General features: G+C 39.7%; 1 protein-coding gene and 1 long non-coding RNA gene across 3 annotated transcripts in view; both read left to right on the top strand.

Moving 5' to 3' along the window:
* ITPR2 (inositol 1,4,5-trisphosphate receptor type 2) overlaps positions 1-23,094 on the top strand; it is a 529,852-nt gene that overhangs the window by 389,389 nt on the left and 117,369 nt on the right. The gene's annotated exons all lie outside the window — the stretch shown is intronic.
* On the top strand, positions 1,511-16,316 carry LOC146403368 (uncharacterized). The gene is made up of 2 exons (XR_014803720.1): positions 1,511-4,396; positions 4,660-16,316. It is a non-coding gene; the product is annotated as an uncharacterized LOC146403368 (long non-coding RNA).

Raw genomic sequence — 23,094 nt, forward strand, 5'->3', positions numbered from 1 at the left:
TCTCTGAGTTATTTCATTTAGGTTCATCCTGAACCTACAACATTCATCCAGGTTGTTGCAAACAAAAGGATCTCCTTCTTTCTTATGTCTGATTAAGATTCCATAGTATATCTATACCACATCTCCTTTATCCATTCATCCATGGACAAACATTTACATTGTTTCTGTATCTTGGCTATTGTGAATAATACTGCAATGAACATGTGAGGCCCTTTTATTTCAATACCTACTAGGATTAAGAAGTATGTAGAGAAATGTTATGTGCTTTTGCAGGATGCGGAGACGTATTAAGATAGCAAGCCCATGGAAAGCAAAAATAACTCCTGACTCTTAAACCAAGAAAGAATGGATCACTTTAATTGGATATAGGAAATTGTTTTTTAAATATAGGCTTTAAAATGTTTCATCACACTTCCCCATGTCATTACATAGCCTTTGGAAATGCAGTTTTAATGGCTGCATAATCGTTCATCATTTGAATATACCATAATTTATTTAATCACTCCTTATTGTTAGACATTTAGGTTTCTAATGTTTTTGATATTATAAATTATGCTATGATTAACCTCTTCAACATTAATCTTTCTCTGCTACACTGACTATTTCCCTAGGATAAATTCCAGGAAGTTTAATTACTAGGTCACAGGGTAGTAACTATTTTATGTTCCTTGATGCATATTATAAAATTGTTTTTTCACAATGTGATAGTTGTCATCCTACTGAATCCTAAAACTATAACCATTTAAAAAAAGCTTTGCCAAGTTAAGTATGTCAGGAACATAGTGACCACATAGTGACCAAATGTTTGCTGAATGAATTAAGGAATTATAGATGAAGAGGATCTCATTCTAATCCACATATTTTGGATTACTAATAAAATGGACTCTTTTAATATGCTATTTGGTCATTTCTGTTTATTCTCCGAATTACTTGAAAACGTGTTTATCCATTATTCAGATGGGGTTCATGTTTTTCTTAGTGAATTTTAAATAAGGTTAATAAGTCTTTATTATAGTAGTTAAATCTACTTCATCCTGATTCATTTGCTCTTTAATTTTTTCTTTTTTCTTTTTTAAAGTTTTATTGAAGTATAGTTGATTTACCATGTTGTGATAATTTCTGCTGTACAACAAAGTGATTCAGTAACACATCCATTATTTTTCAGATCATTTTCACATATAGATTATCACAGAATATTGGGTAGAGTTCCCTGTGCTACACAGCAGGTCCCCATTGGCCAGTCATTCCATATACCTCAGTGTGCATGTGCCAATCCCAACCCCCCAGTCCATCCCTCCCACCTGTCCCTTTTGGGAACCATAAGTTTGTTTTCAACGTCTGTGAATCTGTTTCTGTTCTGCAAACAAGTTCATTTGTATCCTTTTTTTAGATTCCACATATAAGAAGGTTTTAATGATAGTTTTTCTTGAGATTTGTTAAATACTCACCTAGATTTTCTTCTAGTGAGGTTAATGAATTCAGTTTGTGTACTTAATTATTTGATTTTTCTGTGTCACAGTGCTGGAATAATTAAAAGGGAAGTTCTTATGCCAATTTATCTCTAAAGACATAGTCCAAGGTTTAGTAATAACAGCAGTCCATGAGGGCAGGGTTTGTAGGAGTTACACGAGTGTGATTGTATAGCATGAGAGACTTTTGGTAAAAAGAGAACTACATTTTCTCATTCTTTTTTTATCCAGTTACATGGAGTTTTTGAGTTCTGGGCTGGATACTAGAAATAAAGCCGAAGAAGACCAACAGGAGATCAACTCTCTGGAAAGTTGCATTCTGACTGGGAGCAGTGACAAGCCAGAGATAGCAGATAGTGAATGATACAGTCTGGGGAGTTAGTGAGAATAGGATTTGATGAATGACAGTCATGAGGTGCTGTTGTAGATTGGCTTATCAGGAGGGTTTTCTCTGAGGAGGTAAAACTGAAGCCAGGTCTAAGTGAAAAGAAAAAGCCAGCAGGATGTAATGGGGAGGTATGGAGGAGCATCCCAGAGCTGTCTGGAAAGTGGCAATGAACCTGGCAGTTTAGAGGAGTAAAAGACCTGTGGAGTTAGACCCTTTTCCAGCTACTACCACTTGAATATTATAATGATCATATACGCTGCACCAGAGGCTCATCTATTATAAGATAGTCATTTAAGAACATATATTGAGCACCTCTTATATCAGGCATTGTTTCAGTTGCTAAGATGGAAAATAAATAAGGATACCATCAAGAAGCTTACAGCTAAGTATGTTGGAGGGGGGAGAGGGAGACAGGTAAATCATTATAATTTAACATACTTTCGTTAAAATGGAAGTTTGTGCAAGACACATTTCCCCTAGGAGTCAGGGGAGGATTCATGGAAGAGGTGACACTTCAACTGAATTTTGGAGAATGGAGAGAGGTGAGAACATTCCAGGCAGCGGCAACAACTTCTGCAAAAATGCACCGTGGATATTTTAGAGAAAGGAGTTTATTTGGGGAATATAGGTAGGGATCTGGTGTAGTATCTACTTATGTCTTTATATAAAGCTAATTACCATAATTTGAATGAGTCAACATCTTTAACAACTGTAGTGACCCTGAGTATAGGCAATTAACAAATGTTGCGTGAATGAAGGGAATGAATGAATGGGACATGATATTATAAAACTTAAGGGTTTTATAAATTAAGTATTATAATAAAAAACTGAATAAAAAGATATTTTCTGGGAGTTCCCACTGTGGTTTAAAGAGTTTCCAACCCAGCCAGTACCCATGGGGATGCAGGTTTGATCAATCCCTGGTCTTGCTCAGTGTGTTAAGGATCCTGTGTTGCTGTGGCTGTGGTGTAGGCCAGCAGCTGCAGCTCCCAGTCAGCTCCTAGCCTAGGAACTTCCATATGCTGCAGGTGTGGCCCTAAAAAGAAAAAAAAAAAAGATATTTGCCTGTTATCATCATCATCATCATCAAAATTAATTATATATTCCCCCACTGGAGTATAAATCCTTATTCACAGACAATTACTTTTTCTGTTTCTATGCTAAGTACATTCCTAGCTATATTAGATACTCAAAGAGTTTAGGAGAATAATTTCTTGAAAAAATACATGCATGCTGGTAATATTTTTATATGATATCGATACCATGAAATAGCATCCCAAAAATTGATATTAGCATTCTGGCTGTCAACAGTCTTATTCCACTGCTCTGAACTTTCTCTTTAATTTCATAGATTACTCTCTGCCAGTCATGTCAGCAAACCCTATATAGATGGATTCTATTATATCCTCCCTCATGTCAGGAACTTCTGTTGCTTTCATTCATGATACCATGTTTCCTCTAAAGCAGGAAAACCTCTCCTCCTGTTCTTAAAATCCATTCGGTATTACCTGAGTTCCTCTAAGATCTAAATGAGACCTACTTACCCAACTTCCAACCAACAATGGTCTTTTCTTTGTTTTTCATTCTTGTGTCTATTATGTTCACCCCAAACTGCTTACATTCATTTACCCTAGCTTATACTGTGTATAATTCTAGAATTGGTCTTTATTTCATGTATGTAGGTCTTCTCTACAAAATTAGCATTTGATTTACAAAATCTGGACACTCATGGGGCCTCATTTGAAAAAAAAAATGAAACTTCCATAAAGAATAATATCACGGGAAAAAAATGCTTAGGTATTTAAATCTTCAAACATACACCTACATGTCTTTCAAGAAACAATGAAGAATCTATGGATTAATGTCATTTATCTGACCTCTCAGATTCATGGTTAATGGGGGCCATAAAAAATGCAGTCCAGGAAACGCATTGAAATTGGACTTCTAATTGTTAATTTGGTGTGAGGATCATGAAGCCAAATGCATGGAAGCAGTTATTTCTCTGCCTAATGTTTCATGTTTAGTAGATTTATATTTATTTCTAAATGACATAAGTATTAGAGCATCAGTCTGAATTCTGGCAATGTGGAAGACCTTTGCTGTGTCTTTGGCACCTCCTTAGATCTGCTCTGATTTCAACTATATTCATTGAACTCCCAATCTATTAGGAGAGTTAGACATACCAGACAGGTTTTGTTTTTTGGGGTTTTTTGTTTGTTTGTTTGTTTTCTATGCAGGGAAATATTGCCTAGCATATTTTAGACATTTGGGTTATTATTCTGTCCCCAACCAAAGCCAATATCTCTTTCTGTCCTTTCAGGGGAGAGAGGATGGTAGGAACTGCTATACTGTTTCAAGGACTAGGAAACTTTCTGTCATGCTGAAAGAATTTTCTAGATATCCTCAAAGTCCTCATTAATCCATTTTTCCCTTAAAATTTTTATCTCATAGCTGCAGTTATTTGAGCTATATTTAAGAGCCCCACATATGCATTACTCTAAGTAGCTAAATTTTAATTTATACCAAAGCCATATGAAATGTATATATTGCGGAGTTCCTGTCGTGGCGTAGTGGTTAATGAATCCGACTAGGAACCATGAGGTTGCGGGTTCGATCCCTGCCCTTGCTCAGTGGGTCAAGGTTCCGGCGTTGCCGTGAGCTGTGGTGTAGGTCGCAGATGCGGCTCGGATCCAGCGTTGCTGTGGCTCTGGCGAAGGCTGGCAGCTACAGCTCTGATTAGACCCCTAGCCCGGGAACCTCCATATGCTGCAGGAGCGGCCCAAGAAATGGCAAAAAAAAAAGAAATGTATATATTGCTCAGACTACTTGAGATGTTTTCCTTAGAAATTTATGCTGCTTCACCTCTTCACCACTTCCATTTTCTTAAGCTAATGTGTAGTAATCAGCATTGCCTCATTTACTTTATTTGTAGAAACAGAAAGACAGGCTTGTAATTGGATACATAACTTCCATCTTTAATATCTTTGAAGGGTTTTTAACTAACTTACAATTACTTTATCTTTATTATGGCTGGTAGTGCAGAGAGTAGAAAACACAGCTGGTTTTGCAGCTCACAGAGGCGCTTGTAGCGCAGTAATATGTTGGCTGGAACACTGCACAAGCAGCTTAATTCTTATTCACTGTGCGCCCTCTATTTTCTCCATTAGCTGATTATGTCACTCAACTTCTCTGACTTCAGCTTTCTCTATAAAAATATGATGAATATCCATGAGCTATGTTTGCTGGGCAAACTTTCAGAGACCTGTTGGACACTAGAAGGTAGCTGGACCATGATGGCTCATTTACTGGATTAGACTCTTACTTTTTAACTAAAAAATATTTGGTGGGGAGACTTCACCTGTGGCATATGGAAGTTCCCGAACCAGGGATTAAACCCATGCTGCAGCTGTGACCTGTGCTTCAGCTGCAGAAATGGTGGATCCTTAACCTGCTGTGCCACAAAGGAACTTTCAGATTATGTTTTAAATAATGTAATGAAGTAATAACTAACTCGCTACTGGATATTTATGTATTTATTTATACCTTGCCTACTTATAAAAAGGATTTGAGGTTGAATAAGAAATGCACTTGTATAATTAGACTATTAGAATATAAGATCAAAAGCCTTGAGAAGCCAAAGGAATCTAAGCATACTAAGGGTCTTGGCCAATATCCTTACTATTTAACAGTGGTAGCTCTGAGTTTCTTGCTAACCAAAAGTGAAAAATAATGGGCAATACAATGAATACCTATACTACTTAACTTATGACCAACTTATTAGGTATCTAATTCCAAAGGGAATTTATACAAGGGCAAGGGATAGCATGGCAAACAACATTTTATAAACTGTTCTGCAGAAAACATCAGGAAAAAAAAATGGACATAGATGGTTTTAGTCTTCAGGGATAAATAGTCTTCTGAGTTACAGTCAATATTTGAATATAAATAAACTTGAAGTGTGTACAATACAATAGTTATTCTGAAAATATATATGCAAGGTCATTTAACAGAGAGACTTTGGTAATGCAGAAACTTTCTAATATGTGAATTTAGCTGAAAAAATATTTTTAAATACCAAGAGATTATTTTATTAAATCACAGAAAATAGACTTATCCTAATTGCCCAGCTATGCGAAAAAACTGCCATTAGTTTTTCTAATAGATATGTAGAAATGTAAGCAACTAAATGAACTTTGCCTGAAAACTTAACATAATTGCAAGTTTTCTTTTCTGAAAGAAATAGGAAAACCAGAATCAGCTATTTTCTTGCTACAAGAAAGATATTTTTCTGTGTTGCTATGACAAGGCAGTTTGATGTAATAAAATACATAATTATTAACTAATGTCACATTGAGCATTAATTATTCTGTGTTTCTTGGCAACTGAGACAAAAGAAATATCAAGTTTTATGATACATGTCTAATCAAGAAAACCATCAAAATTCACCCCCCCAAAAAAAAACACAAACCCATACTGATTATTAGTGAAGCAACTCTTCTTTGTACCTAATTCTAATAGGAATTTATTGAAGGAATCCTTGTTGGTAGTCTTAATTATTAGTGGTGTAATAGAGGTAACTTAAAAATTTTTGTCAGGTACTAGATTTAAAAAAAACTTAGTTGTATCCTGTTGCCATGCATTATCTATGGTAATAAAAAGCAAGCAAATTTTTTTGTCCTTTTTTTGGGTGGGGGCGCACCCCTGCGGCATATGGAGGTCCCCAAGCTAGGGGTCAAATGGGAGCTGTAGCTGCCAGCCTACACCACAGCCACAGCAATGCCAATCCGAGCTGCATCTGTAACCTACACCACAGCTCATGGCAATGCTGGATCCTTAACCCACTGAGCAAGGCCAGGGATCAAACCTAAGTCTTCATGGATGCTAGTCAGATTCTTTCCGCTGAACCACGATAGGAACTCCCAAATTTCTGGTAAAAAGTTTAATGTAAAGATTGACAGTTATTCCCACGAATGTTCCAATGTATACATCCAGTACCTGGACAGAGCCTGGCGCGTAGGAAGTGCTCCATCAGATTTATTGACGCTTATCAGATCTATTATCATGACTTTCCCCAGCTAAATTCATTCTGAATTTAATGTAAATTTGTGGATCACATGCTATAACCAGGCTCTATTCTCATCAGGCAGACCCAGATCCCTTCCCCAGTGAACCTACATTTTGGGGGGATGTCACCCTCCCTGAGATCACACTGTCTGTTCCTTCAGGAGCAGGTAGTCTACAGGCATTAGTTCTGCCACAGGTGGGGAATGCTGAGGGTGTGCAAATGAGAAACAGCCTCTATACTCATGGATTTGACCATGTATTAGCAGGATTCATAAAGACAGTCACAGAGCTGCAGCCCTATGGAGGATGTGTCGCTGGGGTGTTCTGGGATCTCGGGCTAGGAGTGTGCATGGGAAAGTGAGCGTGTGGCTGAGACAGAGATGGAAGGAGAGAGTCAGAGGAACAGAGACATCACTTTCCCTTGTACTTAAGCATTTGCTCAGCATTCAAGCAGGCAAATCAGTTTCTCTAAAAACCCCCAATCCACTGACCCGTAGCTCTGCTCCCTTTTTTTAGCAAAACGATCAAAAATTGTATACAATCGTTATTTCCGTTTCCTCTTTCTTTTCTGTCTTAAGTCCATCCCTGCCAAGCTTTCATCCTCACCAAGCCACCAGCACAGCACATAGCGAAGTCATCAGTGACTGCCACCTGGACCAAAGGAATGGGTTGTCTTCAGTCTCTGCCGTATTCATCCAATCATAACATTTCACAGTCAGCTGCTCTCTTCTTAAAATCCTTAACTTAGCTTTCATGCAGCACGGTTTTCTCCTTTTCTGCTTCCCTCCTGGCCCCTTCTCAGTTTCCATCCTTGGTTCCTATGGCTCTCCCTCTTCTTCATTTTTTGTTTTCTGTTTTGTTTTTTTAGGGCCGCACCTGAAGTATATAGAAGTTCCCAGGCTAGGGGTGGAATCGTAGCTGTGGCTAACAGCCTACACCACAGCCACAGCAATGCCAGATCCTTAACCCACTCAGCGAGGCCAGGGATTGAACTTGCATGCTTGTGCTCATAGTCGGGTTTGTTACCACTAAGCCACAATAGGAATTCCTCTCCTACTTCTATCAGAACGTTCCAGTCTGAGTGTTCTAGGACTCATTCCGCTGGTATCAATGACCCTCACTCCCTAGACGATCTCCTTCAGTGACATGACTTTAAACACCAGCTGTCCTATGATAACCCCCCAGGTTATATCTTCCATGTGGGCCTCTCTTCTGAGCACCAGATTGATTCATCAACTGCTTGTTTGCCATCTGCGTTTGAGTGTCTTTTTAGACATCTCACACTTCACATATTTATAATGAAACTCTGAGTCTCCCACAGTCTTTTTAACAGAGATTCACACCCAGACTCTGTGACTCTGGAACCTTGACTTCTTCTCATTACTCTAAGCCAAGGCTGGGTTAATGCCTGCTTTGTGTGTTCCCATCACACACTGTGTTTACTCTGATCCCAGCACGTGTATCATGGAATTATTGTGTACTTGCTTGTCTCCCCGAGACTCCAGATTCCTCAAAGGCAGGAGTTATGCTTTATTCATGACTGTGTTGCCCAGTGCACAGTACTGTGTTTGATACAGTAAACACTTTTGATTAAGTGAGTGGCTATTATAGTTAACGAGTGCCATAGATGTCTAGAAAGGAAATGGGTTAATACTGGCTGCGGTCACTATAGAGGGGCTTTGTGGAAGGACTAATGTTTTAGAGGAATCTTATGTATTGATAAGATTTAGATAAGCAGAGAAAAGAGAGGAAGGCATTTCCATCACAGAGAAAGCAAGAACAGAGGAAGAGGTAATAGTCATCATGACGTGTGTAGCGGGGTGAGGTGCTGAGACATCACACCAACAGGATGGAGGAGGCAGTGTGGTGAAAATTTCGGGGGTAGCAATGGAGGGTGCATCTTATCAAATTCTTTAAGCGCCCAAAGATAGTTTAGTAGAAATATTTACTGAAATGTGACATGGCATTCTGTCCCTTAGGGTACTTCATTCTTATTTATGTTGCTATAAAATTAATGAGATGTTAAGGATTTCGTAGCATTCTAGTAAACACAGTAACATGAAAACAAATGACACAGAAGTCTGCTTTAAAGATACCCGCCCATTCAAATGCTTTATTCCACATCTTCAGGAGATCTTTTCATGATGGTATTTTGATTCATACCCTAATTTACACTCTGGCATTATTAAGCAGGGATTTAAAGAGAGATCAGTTAAAAAAGAACCCATGAGAAAATGTAATTGGTAAACACAGAAGCCAGTCCAAAAATGCTTATGTCAAAGCACAGGTAGTTTTCTGGGAATGTGTGTTTGTGTGTGTCCTTGCATATATCTGCCTGTGTTTGTTGGTTAACTTGTTTCTCCAGCTCAAACATCAATGAAGAATGTTTAACTATGTAACTGACATTTTATCCCAAGGACTCACTATAAAAGTATGAGATGACTGAACTGATGGTTCCAAATAGTCCTTTTTTAGTCAGTAGATCCAATGGTGGAATTTTAAGGTGGGGTATGAAAATATGTTTTTTTCTGATTTAATAGCCAAGAGACTTTTGTAGGTATGTGAGTCTTAACTAGTAAGCTGATGAGCTCGCTCAGCTTTTGTGTTTTGTAGCTGTTGGTACATTTTGAGTTTCAGAGTTATACATAGAGGTACAGAAACCTGAGAGACCATAGTGATAAAATAATGCTGGAAGATAAACTGTTGAACTAAAAAGTGAAGTTTCAGCAAGGGAAATAGTTATCCTCAGCCAAACCAAAAAAGTCCCCCTTCTACATCACAACCAGGTAGTTATGTGAAATTGTACAGTAGGGGAAAGTTCTGGAAAGTCCCTTGTCGGAATTTATGTTATCGATGAATTATTATCAATTATAGAAACACAAAAATGTTTGATTCAAAAGATAATTTTTTCTGTTTATCTATCTATCTATCTATCTATCTATCTATCTATCTATCTATCTATCTATTTATCATTTTGTAAGATATATGAGATCTGCAAACTATTTGCAAGTTTGGTTTACTTTTTTTGTTTATAGGTAACTTTTTGCAAAGAGCTACACAGTAAATATTTTAGGCTTTTCCAGTTATAGTCTCTGTTGCAAACATTTAACTTGTTATTCTGGCGCAAAACCAGCCATAGACAACACCTAAAGAAATGAGCATCGCTGTGTTAAAATGAAACTTCATTTTAGAAAACAGGTGACAGGTCAGGTTTGACCCACAAGTGTAGTTTTCTAAACCCTACTTTAGATAATTTTTAGAATCTTCGCAGTCACAAATTTCCCACATTTGAAAAATATTTTTGGGTCAGAATCGAGAGGTCATTTATCTGTATTTTTCATGTTTGTATTTATAACATTTAATTCACTTTGTATGTGAGTGTAACACACTCACACACACAAACACACAACAGAGAGACATGTGTTTAAGATAAGTTTCTGCCTGGATAAAAGCAGACTCTCTGGAGGACCTTTCTTTCCATTGCTGTGATTCTGTGATTTCAGTCTGCTGTGAACGGTGGAAGCCTGATCCTAAATGGCAGTTGACGAACTAGCTGACGGGGCAGCATATGTTCACTTCTTAGTCTGAGAATATGAATGAGTCAAGTGTGAAACAGGAGTGTGAATGAATCAAGTAGGACAGAAGCAGAAGCAGGGGACATGAAGGGAGATGTCCTTGGAATGACACAGATCTATGGGGTTGAGGGTGGAGGGCAAATGAAAGAAACTTGGCTGGTACACAGCTGGGGAAGCCAGAAGTGTTATGTATTCAAGCTGAGGTCAGAGCAGCAGCTCTCACATTGTAATGCGCATCAGACTCCTGGACCCCCAGTCCCCAGAGACTTTGATTGAATAGGTCCTGGGGTGGAGCCACAAATTGCTTCTTACCATACATCCTGAGTATGTTTATTCTTGTCTGCAGGCCACAGCTTAAAAAAAAAAAAAAAAAAAAAAAAAAAAAAAAAAAAAAAAAAAAAACTGCTCCACTTGTTTGCCCTCATCAACTTCCTTCCCTAATGGTCCCAAAGCCTGGTTCCTGACCCAGATTCAGCCGCTTTAGGTTTGTTCTGTTTCCCTCTCCTTTTGAACTTCCCACTCTCCTACTATCAAGCTAATCTGATTGTCACCTAATTTTCATTTGTGTGAAATTAAAGGCATTAATCTGGGCAGTTTAGGAACATGAAGACTCTTTTAAAACACAGCTCCCATCAAAACAAGCCCATGTGAACCATACCTCTCTCCACCAAGGATGCCTATCTTTGTTTGACCCTTACAGCAGTATGAGAATCCTGAGCCACTTTCTGCTTTATATATAAAGTTCCTAAAGGCCAGACAAGAAGGGAAGGCCAGGATGGCTGGGACTCAAAGTGGGAGAGGGCCAGAGATGAGGCTAATGAGATTGACAGGGTCAGGCCAGAGGGCATGTAGACCTTGCTCAGGGGGTTGGCCTTTATCCCTGGACAAACGAGAAGCCATCACTATCTCCATGCAAATACCACTTCCTCTCTAGCTGATGTAATACCTGGGAATGGTATAAGGAGAGTGAGAATGATGGGAGAATCTTGGATAACTGTCAGTGGGTGTGTAAGTAATGGTGCATTTCCCAAGACTGGAGATAGAGAAGGCTTGGAGGTCCGATGAGGAGAGAAGCAGCATGGTTCTAGACCTCTGGTGTTTGAGGAATTTATGGGACATTGGGGCAGAGGTGTACAGCATGCAGTTGATTTTATGTACCTCAGGAAAGAGCGCTGGGCTCAGAATATTGGTAGTCAGAGACATGAGGATATAGATGCTGTTTGAAGTGGTGGGTGTAGATGAGATCTCCCAGGGAAAGCAATTAATCAAAAAGATCAAGAATGGACAGGAGGAGGGAGAGTTCCCTAGTGGCTCAGAGGGCTAAGGATCTGGCATTGTCACTGCAGTGGCTCAGGTCACTGCAGGGCCCAATCCCTGGCTGGGAACTAGTGCATGCAGCAAGGAAAGGGAAGGAGGAGGAAGAAGAACCTATAGGTCAAGGGAATGGAACATGAAAGCAATATAGGAGAGAGACTCACAAAGGAGCGTGGGACCAGTGGCCCCAAAGAACTCAGTACCCAAGGTGCAGCCACAAACCCAACCCCTGGATTTGGCACTTAGCAGATTCATCTCACTACAAGCATCCCATACTGAGCGGTGAGGGTCCAGACAGAGAGCAGTGAGCTGAGGAGCCCATGGCAACACTGCCTGAAAGGTAGATTCACTCCAGATGCTCATTAGAGTCAGAGAAGCAGAGATTCAAAGCAACTTAGCCAGTGTATCCTCTCTGATCCCTGTCTTAACTGGAATGAAAGTGAAACATCAGTTCTAAATCTTGGAGAGGAGGGAGAGTGAAATAGACACCAGTGGCTTTACAAGTCAGATTGTCTCGCTGTCACTGAGCAACTTGATACCCTCAAAATACTGCAGTTGCTCTTCAGAAGAAGTGAGGTGTGTGTGTGTGTGTGTGTGTGTGTGTGTGTGTGTTTTGTTCAAAATGTCCATCCTCCAAGGTTTCCTAAGGCTCCTCATATACGTTTGCTCTGCTCTTAACACAGTGGCACTACCTAAAAGCACTGCCAGTAAAGGGCTGATAGGAAATACAGGTTCCATTTTGCAGAAGCAGGTCTTGATCTGCCAGACAAGGGATTTGTTTCAGCTCATACCCACCCCGCACAGTGCTCTGTGGCTCCCATCTGGGAAGGCACACTATGGGATCCCAGCGACGGTGCTAATTAAATGTCAGAGCTGCAGGGCGGCCTTAACGCTCAAGCTGCTGAAACAGGCAGGAGAGGCTCATTATGGTTGGGTAGGACTCGAGTTCAGACAGCCGCTGTGTTCTGATCCTAAACGGATGCTGCAAGAGGGCCCACAAATGAGCTCCAAAAGGAATAAACAAACATTTGTCTATAGCATTTTAACAGAAAACACTTTCTTTGGGCAAGTTTTCCTTGACATTGTTTGCCTCCATCACCCCCTGTTTTATTGACTGTATCCTTGATTCTAGAAGTACCTTTTATTTAACTTGTTTTTAAAGTTGATCACTCCCACATGTTTAACACTGACACAAAGGGAGATGTTTTCCAAAGTAATAAATTAAACATACATATCAGGAAAAGATCAGTGGTGAGGCTGCAGGTGGTGACAGGTAGCCAAGCCATTCCCAGCTGCTTCTGAGGACGCTGACATTCTGCTTTCTTAGGCATTGCAACCTTATTTTTTTGGCTTTGCTGATGGCATGCTGAAGTTCCCAGGGCCAGGGATTGAACATGCACCACAGCAGTAATCAGAGCTACACCACTGACAGTGCTGGATCCTTAACCTGCTGAGCCACAAAGGAACTCCTTGTGTATTGCAGTCTGGGTTTATGGTGGCACAGGGAAACAGTCTTAAAAACAGGATCAGTCTCTGCCCAGAATTATGCTGAACTCCCTTTCTCTGTGAGTGGCATGATTCTCTAACCAGTTATCCAGCTAGAAAGCTGGGATTCATCTTGACCCTTCCTCTTCCCCACCTGGACAGTGTGGCCCACCAGCTCGACCCCTCTCAGACCTGCCCCATCTTTTCTTGCTGATTTCCTCCTTCTGCCATCACTTCTTGTCTGGACCACTGTAGCAACCTCCTTTTTCTTTGCCTCCAGTCACATCCCTTTTTAATCCACTTTCCATGGGGAAGTCAAAGAGATTGTTCTGAAATGCCAACTGGTTGTGTCTGTCACCCGACCAAACGTGTATCAATCGCTTTCTGTAGAGCAGAGCATGCGCTTAGTAATATGGTTTGGGAGAATTTTGATGATCTGCCTGATTACTTTTTAAAAATTTTGCTCAGCTATCAAGTACTTACTTTGTGTTAGGTACTATGCCTCATGTAATCATCACAATAACCCTCTGAGATAAATATGAATAAAGTATGGTTCTTGGACGGGATTCGAACCCATGTCTGTCCAGAGCCTGTAATACTAACCACTGTGCAATCCTACTGTCTAGCCCTCTCTGTTCAGCATTCCTCCTCTTGCACTATGTATTCCAGAATCTTCTCACATCCTTCACTACCACCCACTCCAAACCACCACCATTTCTCACCTTGGTTAATTTCAAAAGGCACTGGATTCTCTTCCCTGCATCCATTCACCCCTGAAGTCCTTAATATATTCTATAACGCAGTAGCGGCACTGAACCCTTAAAAATGCAGTGCAGATTACATCTCCTCTCTGCTCACAATCTTCTAATACTTTCAGGTTCTGAACAGAAGTCAAATCTTGGCATTGGCCTCTAAAGCTTCTCAGTGTGACCTGACCCCTATGTCCCCTCTACCTGTCTCTCTGGCCACCCTCCTCCTCATCCGCTCAAGCCACACTGGTCTCATGGGTGTGCTTTGGAGCCAGCAAACATAACCCGGCTTTGTGTCATTGAATTTACTGTTTCTTCTGCCTTTTAAGTTTCTGTTACAATGTTTTGATCATTTCATACAAAACGGCAACCTCGAGTCCCCTGGTGGGCTACTAGGTTAAGGATCTGATGTTGTCACTGCAGCAGCTGGGGTCATTGCTGTGATGCAGGTTCGATCCCTGGCTTGGGAACTTCTGCATGCCATGGGTACAGCCAAAAAAAAATTTTTTTTAATGGTCATCTGCTATCCCCCCAGTACTCATTACTCCCATCTTCTGCTTTGTTTTCTTCTTAGCATTTCCCCCTTTTGATAGACAATTCATCTGTGTATGTTTCACCCATGACCAGAAAGTCCACTTCATAAAGGCAAGAGCTCTGTTTTGTTTGCTGTTATACTCACTGGGCACACACCATAGTTTCATGAAGTATTTTGGAATGAACATACAAGGCTCCCACTAATCATAGTATTTAGCTCACAACTGCTTAAATTATAATTTTTGTTGTTGTTTTGGATTGGGATAAGTGGGTCTTCATTTTATGTACATAAAATGTTTTCGTGGATCTAACAATATTATTGCATTTGCGGGTAATTCATGACCTTCTCATATAACATTAAAGAAGATTATAATATCGGCAGTAGCTTTGTCTGTAGTGTTTATACATTTGTGTTCAATGCCTGTATCCTTAAATGTCTTGCCTGGCAGTTAGCTATATCTTTTTTTAAGAAAGGAGAACAAGTCCTTCTAAATGAGTTTGTCTCTAAATTTTCTTTCCTCCTTTCTCTCTCTTTGCATATGCCCTCTCCTTTGTCTTTTCCTTTGGAACCCAGGTAATTTAACTTCTGAATGACTAAGTAACATTTCAAAGGTGTTGGATGTCACAGAATGAACAAGTAACAAACTAGTCTGTTTGAAATTCTTTGTCTCTTTTCAGTTTGATGCAGCTGATCTGAAATCCTCACTTAGAGTTGAAATTCACCTTGCCACCTCATTTCCTCCTTTATTAGGTTTGCCTTTGAAAGGCAGAAGTTCACTTGAGCAATAATTCTCTCCCTTTTGAGAACCACTCTAACAAAAGCTGACCTTTTTTTTAAACAGCTGTTGATTAGACAGTTAAACCTAGAGTCAGCGCGGTGTTTCTCAGTCTGATGTAACTCAGAAATAGAAAGCTGCAGAAACCTGAAGTTGAAATGCTTTCAAGCAATTGAGCTTAAAGTTCCTGAAAATTATCTGGTAGTGCTTCTTCTTAATTCCCCATATTCCACCCCCCGATTTTACATCTGGCTCATCCACACACTTCAGATTGGATTCTGGAGCACACTGGCGGTGTGAGAGCTGTTATGGAACTCATCATTATGATTCATCATTAATTAGCCCACTTGGAAATGGCTTTGTCAAGAGAAAGCAATTGAGTCATTCTTAGAAGAGGTCTATTATAAAGGAGAGTAGAACAGTAACGCTGTGCTCCTCACTAAGCCCGGTTGGCTGAGGAATGTCTGGGGCATTAGAAGCACAGATCCACCAGTGATTCTCTCTGATAATGGTATTGTAGGTATTATTGTTACTGCCCAGCCACATAAATTAGACATAAAAAGGTCAAGTGATTTGCATGTGTTCCATCAAAGGTCAGGGGTGGAACCAGAAATAAATCTCTCCACATGGAGAATAAGGCCGCTTACTCCAACAATGACTTTGAGAACAAGGATACTCTACATTTTCCCAGCCAATCATAAGACCTATTGTAATGAGGCCAAAGGCCTCAAAGGGATGACTTCATCCCTTCATGCTTTCCTTGGAGGGGGGGAGGAAATCACTGGAAATAGTGAAGGAATTGGAAATCTCCTAAAGAGATAAGCAATGCTATCATTGCTAATTTCTTTGTTTTAAGTAAATGACCGCTTTATTCCAGAAATAGGAATTAGGACACCTTGGACATTCACAAAGTATAATTTGATATTTTCTAAATCTCAATCTCTTTCGGAAATTTAAACACATTTACCATTAAAAATTGAACAAATAAAAATACTCTATGGGAGTTCCCATTGTGGCTCAGGGGGTTAAGGACCTGACATAGTGTTTGTCCGTGAGGATGCAGGTTCAATCCCTGGCCTCACTCAGTGAGTTAATGATGAGGCATTGCCACAAGCTGTGATGTAGGTCACAGATGCGGCTCAGATCCAGTGTTGGTGTGGCTGTGGGACAGGCCAGCAGCTGCAGCTCTGATTCGACCCCTGGCCTAGGAACTTCCATATGCCACAGGGGCTGTCCTAAAAACAAAACCAAAGACAAAAATGCCATGCCTGCCATTCATTCACCCATTCACTAAGTGTTTATTAAAGGGCTCTTCTGTGCTAGACACTGTTCCAGATACCAGTGTGAACAAAACAAAATTCTGGTCTTATATTCTAAGTGAGGAAGATACACTAACATCAAATAAATGTAATTCACACTCACATTTCATTATTTTAATTATCATGGAGAAAGATCCTTCTCTTCTGCTGCTGTTTCACAAACCGTAAAAATCACTTCAGAGAGGACATAATGGTAAATATCCAGCAAATTTATTTCTAGATGCTTGAAGAAACTACTCAGGTATGATTATCTTCTTGTCTCTTGGTCTAAAAAAATGCTTTACTTCCTTTATGAGAATAGTAAGAACCAGAAACCAGAAATTTCAGACTTGTCTTTATTTACATTGGAAAGAAATAGAGTCTGAAGAAATGTCTTTCATTAATTCTACAAAAAACTCCAAGTGTACATCATTTTGGCATTTCCTAGAGATCAGTTACTGCCTTCTTTTTCTTTTTAATAATGTAATAATTTTGAAATCCCATTAAATGTAGAACTAATTTCTCTCCTTGCTTCTTACCCTGAAATATTTTGTGTTGAATAGGACACTGCCAATAGTGACTAATACAGAATATTATTGTGAAATACTGATTTCAGAGAAGATGACCTACTTACATACAGTTTATTTTCCTGTAATTTTAGTTATTCAGAAAATACTGATGTATATTCTTACACCAATATCAGAAGCAGTTCAGCACCATACTTTATTAAATTTTTCTGAGGGGGAGGGAGCGGGGTGGATTGAGAGCTTGGGATTAATAGATGCAAACTATTGCTTTTGGAATGGATTAGCAATGAGATCCTGCTGTGTAGCACTGAGAACTATGTCTGGTCACTTATGATGGAACATGATAATGGGAGAAAAAAGACTGTATACATGTATGTGTAACTGGGTCACCATGCTGTACAGGGGGAAAAAAAATTCATTGGGTAAATAACAATAAAAACATTTTTAAAAATGTTAAATGACAGGCATTTTTTCCCTTAAAATGATAAATTCTCAATAAAAACTGATCTACTTCGCTTCTACAGTTTTGAGGTAGAAGAAAGGATGACCTGTTTTAGTTGAACAAATGGAACTAAAGAATAAATATGATGAACAATTTTAGGGAAAAAGCTTGTTTTTGAAGGTAATTTTATTCATCTACTCATGAACATAAACTTAGAAACTAATTTTATGAACTAATGTATGTATTATATATTGTAATTACAGAAACCTTCTAATGAGCTTTTTTCTTTTACCTTAATGGGGTTTTAGTACAGAAATCTTTTTTTATTTTTTTTAATAGGGCTGCACTCGTGGCATATGGAGGTTCTCAGGCTAGGGGTCAAATCAGAGCTACAGCTGCCTGCCTACACCACAGCCACGGCAACCTGGGATCTGAGCCACGTCTGCAACCTACACCACAGCTCGCCAGATCTTTAACCCAATGAGCAAGGCCAGGGATTGAACCTGCAACCTCATGCATCCTAGTTGGGTTCATTAACTGCTGAGCCATGAAGGGAACTCCCAGAAATCTTTTTAAAAGAGCAAAGTAAGCTCCGAAATTGGAAGCTATGAGTGATAAGTGACCATTTTTTTAATTAAATTAAATGGAATACTTTTTATATATCTGATGTCTGATCCCAATTTTAATTAGTTTTGAGAAACTTATGCAGTAAACTTCTGTTATTAAAAGTACTTAAATGCTTACATTTTTCTTAAAGGCTTTTAAAGGGAAAAAAGTCCTTTTTAAAACAGTTACTTCTTTTATGTTTAGTATTAGATTACAAAAAGGTGGATTTTTCTGTCCAGAAAATAACATGGAGTTCCCTGGTGGCTCAGCAGATTAAGGATCTAGCCTTGTCACTGTTGTGGCTCTGGTTACTGTTGTGGCGTGGGTTCAGTCCCTGGCCTGGGAACTTCCACATGCTATAGGTGCGGCCAAAAAAAAAGAATATAAACTGGTCCTAATGATGAAATGTATTAAGGATAGGGCTTTTCACTGTTAGCAGGATTGAAATCACCTAGAGGTCCGGTTAAAAGGTGACTGCCCAACCCTCACCACCCCCCCCCCCATCTCCTGGGGAATTTCTGACTCTGAAAGTTAGGTGGCCCTAAGAATTTGCATTTCTAACAAGTTCTCAGGTGATGCTGATGCCACTGGCCCAGGACCACGTTTTAAGAGCCTTGATATTAGGATGAATATCAGCAGTCAGTAGAAAAGCTAGATTCTTCATCATAACAATTCGTTATGCTTTACATCAAAACCTTAGTACAAAGAAAACATTGTTTCTGGCCTTCCCCCCACCTTTGCCCTGCTTCAAGGGTTAAACGATCAAAAATTTATTTATATAATTACTAAAGATCTTGTATCGATATTACTATAATTTCAGACAGACCCTGCTGATTTTCTAATGAGTGGGAGTCTAGACCATCTGGAAATGAGGAGTTTAAAAAAAATTGGCAAATGTCTTGTCATTTTGCATGTATTTTTATCTTAGTTTGGCCACCATTGTACAATGGAAATAATAAACTGATCACTAAGAACCATAAAGATTTTTTTTCAGTTATGAGATAAGTATAAGCTATGTTTTTTGAACTCCTTGGATAACGATGCTCTAAAGTAGGGTAATACTGACTTTCCAGGGTCTCTCCTTCAGTTCTGCAGCAGGAGCAGAGAGACTAGTCCTTCCTTCCCTGTGGTTGTGTGTGTGTGGCAGGGTTAAGGGAAAACAATCTTGCAATCTCATGCTTTCCTTTGGGTCTGGGGTCCTGTGGGCTGGTGGTCCTGGAATCCTCCACAGCTGCCTGGCAAGGTGCTCAGATGTCTGCTCCACCTCTTTCCAAGGGCACCAAACCATATTTCTCAGGAGGAAACTCTCCCTCTATTCTCTCTCCTGTCTATGGCCAGCTTTCTGCTTGGTCATACTTTCTTTTTAAAAAATATTTATTTGTTTGTATTGAAGTATACTAGATGTACAACGTTATGTTAGTTTGAGGTGTATGGCAAAGTGATTTAATTATACACACATTTTTTTTTTTGTTTCTTTTCCCTTATAGATTATTGTGAACTATTGAGTAGAATTCCCTGTGCTATATACAGTAGGTTCTTGTTGGTTACCTATTTTATATATAGTAGTGTGTATAGGTTAATCCCTAAATCCTAATTTATTCCTCCCTGCCCTTTCCCTTTGGTAACTATAAGGTTGTTTTCTATATCTTGTATATTATATCTTGTATACAAGTTCATTTGTATGATTTGGGGGGAGGCTTTCTCTGTACATTCTCAAGAGCCTAATTGGAAATGCACTAAAATGAATATTGCCTTTTTTCTCTCTCATTCTGGTTACAATCCAAATTCTCCTCCAGATCATATGGACAACGGTGTTTGACTGAGGAACAGGGAAGTTTGAGAAAGAGAAAAAAGAACAAGAATTAACTTAAAAAGTTAAGAAAAAGTTTAAAAAAGACAGATTTGTTACTTTTCCCAAATAATCCATTCCATGACACTGTTTGGTGGCGAATCACTACTTTCCTCTGCTTCCCAAAGCCCATCTGTGATACACGCCCCACTTCCTCTCCTCCTCACCTGACCCCTCCCCCAACTCTCTAATTTTGTCACCTCCCTCCTTTGGGAAAAGCCACCATTTCCTCCTTGGGCAAGGACCCCTTCACTCCTTAACCTCAGACATGAGCTGAGTATTAATGAGGGTTTTCTGCAGCCCGAGGTGGGAAGTGCTCCTGTCTACCCAGAGGGCCTGAAGCTGATTCTCTAAAGTTTGTCTTAGTGCAAACACCTCCTGTTAAGGTAACTATTTTCGGAGACCACACCACATGACTGAACTGCCTCATGTGAGAAAACCTTTTCTTCTCCTCCTCCTCCTCCTCCTCCTTCTTTTTTAAAGTTTTATTGAAGTATAGTGGACTTACAATGTTGTGATCATTTCTGCTGTACAACCAGGTGGTTCAGTTACACATATACACACATCCGTTCTTTTTCAGCTTCTTTTCCCATGTAGATAATCACAGAACACTGGGCGGAGTTCCCTGTGCTTTACAGCAGGTCTCCACTGGCCAATTATTCCATGTACCACAGTGTGCACATGCCAGTCCCTAACTCCCAGTCCATCCCTGACTCTACTCCTAATAGAATAATCCTGATCTCCATATGCTAGAAGAAAAGTTCTTTCCTCTTTGGTCTTATTTATTTATTTATTTATATAGCTTTTTAGAGCCGTGGCATATGGAGGTTCCCAGGCTAGGGGTCCAGTCAGAGCTACAGCTGCCCACGCCACAGCCGCAGCAGCTCGGGATCCAAGCCACATCTACGACCTACGCCACAGCTCATAGCAATGCCAGGTCCTAACCCACTGAGCAAGGCCAGGGATCGAACCTACACCCTCACGGATACTAGTCGGGTTCGTTACCACTGCACCACAATGGGAATTCTGCTCTGTTTTCTTTATAAAAGATGTCATAGTCCTGAGAGTAGCTCTGGACAGATGGCACCTTTCTGATATGGATTCTCTCTAACCCCCCATTCGTTTTCTAATAGAAGGAAAAAGAAGAGGTAAGGATTTCAGTTTGTCTTGCTACAGCAAAGAGAAAAATTCCTTTATGGCTTGTATTTGCATTAGCTTTTGCTGTAGATTGAATGTTTGAATCCCCTCCCCAGATTTATACGTTGAGTCCTAATAACCTATTGTGATCGTGTTGGGGGGGGGGCCTTTGGGAGGTGATTAGGTCCTGATGGTGGGAGCCCAAGGGAGATCCCTTGCCCTTTCCACCAAAGAGGTTATAATGAAAAGACACCCAACTGTGAGGAAGTGAGGTCTCCTTAGATGTGGAAACTGCCAGTGCCTTGATTTTGAACTTCCCAGCCTCCAGAAATGTGAGAAATAAGTTTCTGGTTATAAGCCAGTCTATGGTATTTTTTGTTACAGCAGCCTGAACGGACTAAGACAGCTTCCCCAGGCTGCTATGACAAATTACCACAAACTTGAAAGCTGAAAACAGTAGGCTTTCATGCTCTCAGAGTTCTGGGGGCTGGAAATCTTAAATCAAAGAGTTGGCAGGGCCAGGATCTCTCTGAAGGTTCTAGGGTAGGATCCCTCCATGCCTCGTCTTAGTTTCTCGTGGCAGTCCTTGGTTTTCCTTGGCTTGTATCACTCCTATCTCTCCTGTTCTCAGATGGCATTCTCCCTCTGTGTGTGTGTGTGTTGTGTGTGTGTGTGGGGGGGTGTCCAGATTTCCCTCTTATAAGGACACCTGCCATTGAGTGGGACCCACTGTATCCAATATGACCTCATCTTAATTTCATTATACCTGCAAAGACCTTAGAATGTGAATGTATCTTTTTGGTGGACACAGTTCAACCCACAGTTGTGTTCTCTATGCAGACTCCTCACATGGCTGTTTAATGTGGCTCCATATTCTAGTCCTGTCTTCTGCTACCCATCCTCCCTGACTTGGTGCATGCAGATTACTACTCTCTACATAGACAGCTTCCTCATGCCATCCTCTCCTTCCCCTTTCTACCTGTGGACATTGTATCTATTCTTTAAAACCTTTATCAAATGTATCTCTTACGTGATTCCTTTCCTAGTATCACCAACCAGATGGGATTGCTTCTACTTCTGCCCTTATTTTCCCTCTTTTAATTTTAATTCCTCCAGCTAGAAAGTAGGTTGCCTAAAAGAAGGAAATGTCTTACTTGTCTCTAATCCTATGGTATTTCTGTGCTTTGCGCAAGAACAGAATCACCAAATTGTGGAGAAATAGACATTTTGAAAATACAGGACTTGTGTATTTTAAGCATGTTAGAATAGGCAAAACCTTAGTGTATACCCTCTTCTGCTGATTTTCCTCTGCTTCAAACAAGAAGAATGTTCGGTATAAAAGCAGTATACCAAACCTAAGCAGATAAGGCAATTATGCTGACTTCAGACTCTAGCTCACTTTGTGATCTTTGGAAAGCTAGTAGCTATGTCAGTTTTACCAATTAATAAAAGTGGAGCTCACATGAAAAAGTTCACAGATGAGAAGTGCCAAAGAATAATTATTGTTGAATAACATTCAAGTGCAATTGTTTGATTTTTTTTTTTCTTGGATCCAAACTGAAATGAACACTGCAGTCCTGATGAAAAGAAGACAGATGTGAAATGGTTTAATAAGGGATGCTGCTAAAAATGAAAAGCCCAAGTCTGTCATCTTTATACCTCAATCTTGGATTTTAAAAACTGCCAGTGTTAGCCAAAGACCCTGCTGTTATATGTGTTTATGTATAAGGTTTATACTTACAAGCATGTATATATACATTATACATATTTTTGTTTGTAGCCAGTGTTCTATATGTATTTAAATTTCACATATGTCATAATTAACAATAAGGCACATTCTTTTCATTTTTCTTTTCAACAGGCAATAAAAGAATCTCTAGC

The sequence above is a fragment of the Sus scrofa genome, chromosome 5, assembly GCF_054392235.1.
Source record: "Sus scrofa isolate SSC_HxYL_T2T_F1_AM1 chromosome 5, Sscrofa_HxYL_maternal_Yorkshire_Landrace_v2.0, whole genome shotgun sequence".
NCBI classification, from domain to species: Eukaryota; Metazoa; Chordata; class Mammalia; order Artiodactyla; family Suidae; genus Sus; species Sus scrofa.